Here is a 5,605-nt window from a genome sequence, read left to right on the forward strand (position 1 = left end):
ATTTTTTACTATTATTATTATACATTTAATTTTAAGTTCTCTCAGTGTGAACTGAACTCAGGGCTCAGTGAGAAATGACGGCAGATAATCTTGCGAACAGAACGGCAGGGGTCTGGACACTAGCCCTGATTGGGAGCCGTGCCATACAGCCAGCAAGCACTGTTTACTATATACATCTCACAGGTCATCAGGGTCTACACACAGCCAAAGAATGGGCTAACATTGCACAGGAATGCAATTACAGCCCTCTAACTATGAAAGCTTGGGGGGGGTAATCATTTCAACAATGCTGTCTGTTTAAGTGGTATTGCTTCTGAACAGTTTTGTGGATCCAAACTGCATATAAATGAGGAGAGATTAATTTAAATGAAGAGTGTGTTGAGCTCTGGATCAAACCTATTAGAGTATATACATGTAAACATATATAAATACATTATTTACCAGCTGAAAACTAATTTGTCTTAATAAATAATTTACAGAAATATAATTTAAAAAAAAAGATTTGACTAGATTTAGCATTTTTTAGAATTTACATTCAAAACTCATCTTTTCGAATGATTTTTAAGAAGAATTATGAAGATAAAATTGACAACTTCTCTTATGTGCACACAAATAATAAATAATTTAGACCAAACGAACACATGATAATTGTTGGTATCAATCTCATGTTCCTCTGTTGCCCAGTAGAAGGCACTCTTGCACTGATCTGACCTGCTTTGATTAAACTTGCTCTCAAGTTTCACATGCAACACTTTGTGACATTTTATAGTATATTCTTACCTTAATAAACTTTCTCCTGATGAAGAAAATAATATACTTGAATATATAGCTGGCTCCCTTTCCCTATGAATTAAAAACAAACAAAAAAGAACTGTATTCAAGTAGGTTCAATAAACAATGTATATCAAACACTGTGGATAAGCATCGATGACAACACGCATTTGCACAAAAATAAAGTGTTTAGACATTCTAATGACTGATATCTCTATCATAAGCCATAAATATTAGATTTTTAAAGACTTAGTCTCAATACATTAAAAAACACAGAAGCTTGCAGTAAAGTTTTAAGACTTGTCTAATCCTGCTGCATTCATATAGTGGTTAGAAAGTCTATTTCAATCAATGTGAAAAATCAAAGAAGTAACCACATGTGCATGTATGGCATCTTCTTGCTAACCTTATTTTACTTCAAACGCCTCAAAACAAGATTGTCTACATCTGTTTTACTTTTGTTCTTTCATCTGGCACAAGCTTTGCAATGGAAAAGTACTCTGCCACCTAGCAATGCCCAAACCTTCACATCCAGTTATTCTAGATTACTGGAAACTTAGCAGATCAAAGGCAGGTCTGAAATTTACAAGGTATAGATCTATAGCGTCCAAGTGCCGAAATGATCTGTTTTGTGGCAAATTCAGAAAACACCAGCTGGAAGCCTGCAAAGTGCAAACCATGAACGACATGTTCATGAAACCATGCTACATTGGCGTTACTAACGATTTTCAAATTGCTGATATGACAAATTTATTTTCGATATTTCATTATTTTCTTCCATATTGCCACGTCCATTTGAGTTAAATGGATTATCAAAAAGTGAAGAAAAAAATCTAGGTTGGAGACATCGTTCTATCCATTGTTTTTAAGTTGGATGGAGGCAGATCTGAAACTTGCAGTTGACTGTAAAAAAGTTTTTTTTTTTAAATAGACAGGGTTTAAGCAGACAAAATGACATGAGAAATCCGGTGAAGTTTGTTGTTTAAGAAAGACTGACATTTGGATTAAAAATAGTCCAAAAATAACAATAAGATGAAAACAGATAGAGTGAATGCTCATTTCATGCCAAATTTAAAGTTTTCATTCTGTCGAAATATAATTGATTAAATTCTTGCAATAAAATTAAATTATCAGCTGGTATGAATAATACTCCTGTGCATGGCCTGAAACTGTTTCAACATCCTAGAAAATCTAATTCTAGACAAAAGAAAATGTCTAGCAGAGCAAACTTGAGAGCATTTGGCAAAACCAGGAAGCACCAGTGTTTATTTCCATGCATTCTCCCTTCTGATTGTTGGCAGATGCCATTATGTTCCAGGTTATTAAACTGTAAAGGGAATTGCATGAAGCCAAATAAACAGTTCCTCGTCATCTGTGGTCTTGTTAGCATCGATATTACTCGGCTGTTATGACTGATACCTCAACAATGTCTTTGAAATGTCACATGCAGAAATTCTCTAAGCCTGCTACAGTCCAAGACAAGTACTCAAAAGATATGAGAGCTTAAACTATTGCAGACAAGCGATGACAGAAATACTTTCCAAGAAGCCATTAATGTGAGAGAAATAGAAGTCTCATGCCACTGTGGAAAACTTCCGCTTGATTTCGCCTGCTAGACAAATGCTAAACAAAGAAAGTAATAGGGACCTGCTGCAAATGCGCTCCACCAATTAGAAACACACCGCATGATCGTCTGCCCCAGCGCGGTCCAAAATGTTTCAATTTGCCAGAGGAAGCCAGGGAAAACCATCCAATAATGCACCCATTGTTGTAAAAAACCTGTCTGGAATCAATGAAAATGAAATCCAGAACAATTTACTGGAGCTGCATGGCATCTGTCTGGAAAAACACGGCCGTTGTTATTCATAGAGGAGATTTATATATTGGTGCGAGTTGGAAAGTCGATTCAAAAAGGTGTGGAAATAATACAAATAAAAAGTAAGAACGTGAAACGAAAGGGACAGCTGGTCCCAATGCGCACATATCTGTTTGTGTTTATGGTCAATAGAGCCTGTGTGCGTGAAAAACTGAATATCGTGCGTGACCGGTGCCAGAAGCGCACAGCCTGAGACTAAGGGCCTGGCAGAGATAAAAAAGTCGGGTAAAGAGAAGAGGCTTGAGCTACGGCCATGAGGACCATCTGCTTCAAGCATCTACACGCAGCCAAGATGTGCTATACCAGCTTCACGTTCATTATAATCACACCCAGGCAACTTTTCCTGTAAATATTGGAGTTGATAAATGCCTTTAAGGCGATGGTCATTTTGTTACCATGTTGACACCGAGAACAAACTCCGAGACAATTAACCCCACACAACAGATTAATGACTGGTTGGCAGATAACCTTTCTCTGGAAGTGTCCTTCAGTGCTATTTATACCCACAAATCTTTAAAGATATCATAATGGATCATTTGAAGGCATTCATCAATTTTGTTAGTGGAAAGTTGATGGCTGAGTCGAGAAAAACATACAACTTTTGAAGGATTTGCTATGTTGCATGAGTACGAAAACTGGGACGCTGGAAGAAAAAAAGCCCTGCAGACACTATGAATGGCGGCCAAATGCTGATAAGGTATGCCAAATGCCACAGTGCTGCATCTCCCCAAAACAAGATGTGGTGCCATTCTGCCATTTAAGGCAATAGGCGGTTTGCGTGGTGCAGGGCTCTTGCCCTACAATATACCCGCCTCAGTGATGTCCATCCTGGCACATCATAGTTAATCACAGAGAATGGCGATGAATGGTGGCCAAAGCTGTCACTGAGATGTCCCATGTCAGCCAGCAGCATCCTCAGCACTGTTGTCTTGACCTTCACTCATCTTCCCACTCATCACTCCAGTCCTGTAAAATAAATAGCATTTATAAAAAATATACATCTATTTTTAATATATATTTTAATTATTAATATAATTTAATCATATTTTTATTAATTAAATTCATTTATTAATGTATTTTTTATAGATAGATAATCTTTGAGTTACTATATATACTCACATGTTTAAGTATTTTAAAGAATATAGTAAAAGTCAAAAAATATCAATGTTTGATGATGATACCTTGTCCTCATGTCCAAATAGTACCATAATACTAGCCTATATTGGCAGATACCCAACATTTCTTATAAGACATTTAAGAAGTATTCACGAACTAAATTCAGATAAAATGGCACCTTAAATATGCAAATTACGGTCTTAAGTATAACATTTATCTCGACTTGTCCGTTAATGAACAGTGAAACGATATTTTTAACAAAAGATACATAGTTCAAACCTTACCTCTGGTAAATCTTTTTCTCACGCGCACCTGCTTGGTTGTCGCGGGAAACCGACGTTTCGCGCACGCGCATAAGCCACAACACATCTCATTAAAAATGAGTTAATACTTGTTTCTGAATGCTAATCTTACAAAGTTACTGCCCCTCTACAATCAAACACAATAAATATGTGCTTAAAAATGAATGAATTAAAAATAATTACTCTTATTTTAGTGCAAGTAGGCTAAAATGCCATGTCCCCATGTAAGCTTACATAACTTCAGCCACAAATATAAGTAATAAAAATCAAACAAATTCCAATTTTTTCAATATTGTTGTATATTCTTATTTATAATATTTCTCAACAAAATATATTTTTTGTCATTTTTAATGCTTAAAGTCTTTAAAAGATGTTGTGTCCCTGAATTGAATGTCCTCCCTGTTACTCTGATGAAAAGTCCCTCTGAACACGGCCCTTGAATGTTTCTCTAATAACACGATTCTCAGGAAGTATAACACTTTTTGGTGGCAAACTATCTACAAGAAGCAGAGTAATTAACAATCTTTATTTCACCCTTTTTTCAGTGTTTTATAATGATTCACTGATGTGGTAAAGCATAACATGCCCACTCTGTTATACTTATTTCTAATGGAAACTGATCATTTTTTGTAAGTTTGAAAATATGGTTAATAAGCAGGTTAAAAATCTTCCTCTGTGATCACTACTTACTAGCTTGTTGTTTATTACATGAGTAGCAATAGCTGACTTTAGCATAAAATGTCCCTCCTGTTACTGTCCACCCTGTTACTGTTTTGCACTGTAACAGGGTGGACATATTGTAACATTTGATGTAAAAATGACATAACTGAGTGTTTAAAGCATGTATTGGTACTTATAATTAATTTATTATGCATTTAAAAGAAAGAGTTGCTTAAATAGTATGCATGTAATTGTCAGGAAATGGTGCTGTTGTCTGCTGAAGAAAAGCAGTGACGCTACAGGGCTCGTTGTGACGCACACCCTGAAAGAAGGCAGATATACCTCAATAAAAAGAAGGGGAGGTGGAGAAAGGACATAAAGGAAGGAAGAAAAAAAGAGTGCTAGAACTCAGCTTTGTTGATTAGGTAGAAACTGTAATAAATGATCTTGACTTTGCCATTACAATGTGTGTGTCTCTGTGGTGTGTGTTCGTGTCTACGTGCTGTGTGTGTGTGTTGTGTGTGTGTTCTGGTATTCCCTGCATTATGTGGTCCAAATGTCCCCACAGGTATAGTAATAACAGTAAACTTTCATCTTGTGGGGATATTTATTTGGTTCCTATGAGGAAAACAGCTTATACTCTAAGTCATACAGAATGAAGTGTTTTGAAAACCTAAACCTAAAATAACTGTCGCTTTGTGTGAGGGGTAGGTTTAGGTGTAGTGTTAGGGTAAGAATATAGAAAATACAATTTGTACAGCAGAAAAAACATTACGCCTATGGCATGAACCCATAATGATAGGATGGAATATTAGTGTGTGAGTGTGAGTGTGTGTGTGTGTGTGTGTGTGTGTGTGTGTGTGTGTGTGTGTGTGTGTGT

Source organism: Sinocyclocheilus anshuiensis, unplaced genomic scaffold (assembly GCF_001515605.1).
Source record: "Sinocyclocheilus anshuiensis isolate Anshui unplaced genomic scaffold, SAMN03320099.WGS_v1.1 scaffold560, whole genome shotgun sequence".
Classification (NCBI taxonomy): domain Eukaryota; kingdom Metazoa; phylum Chordata; class Actinopteri; order Cypriniformes; family Cyprinidae; genus Sinocyclocheilus; species Sinocyclocheilus anshuiensis.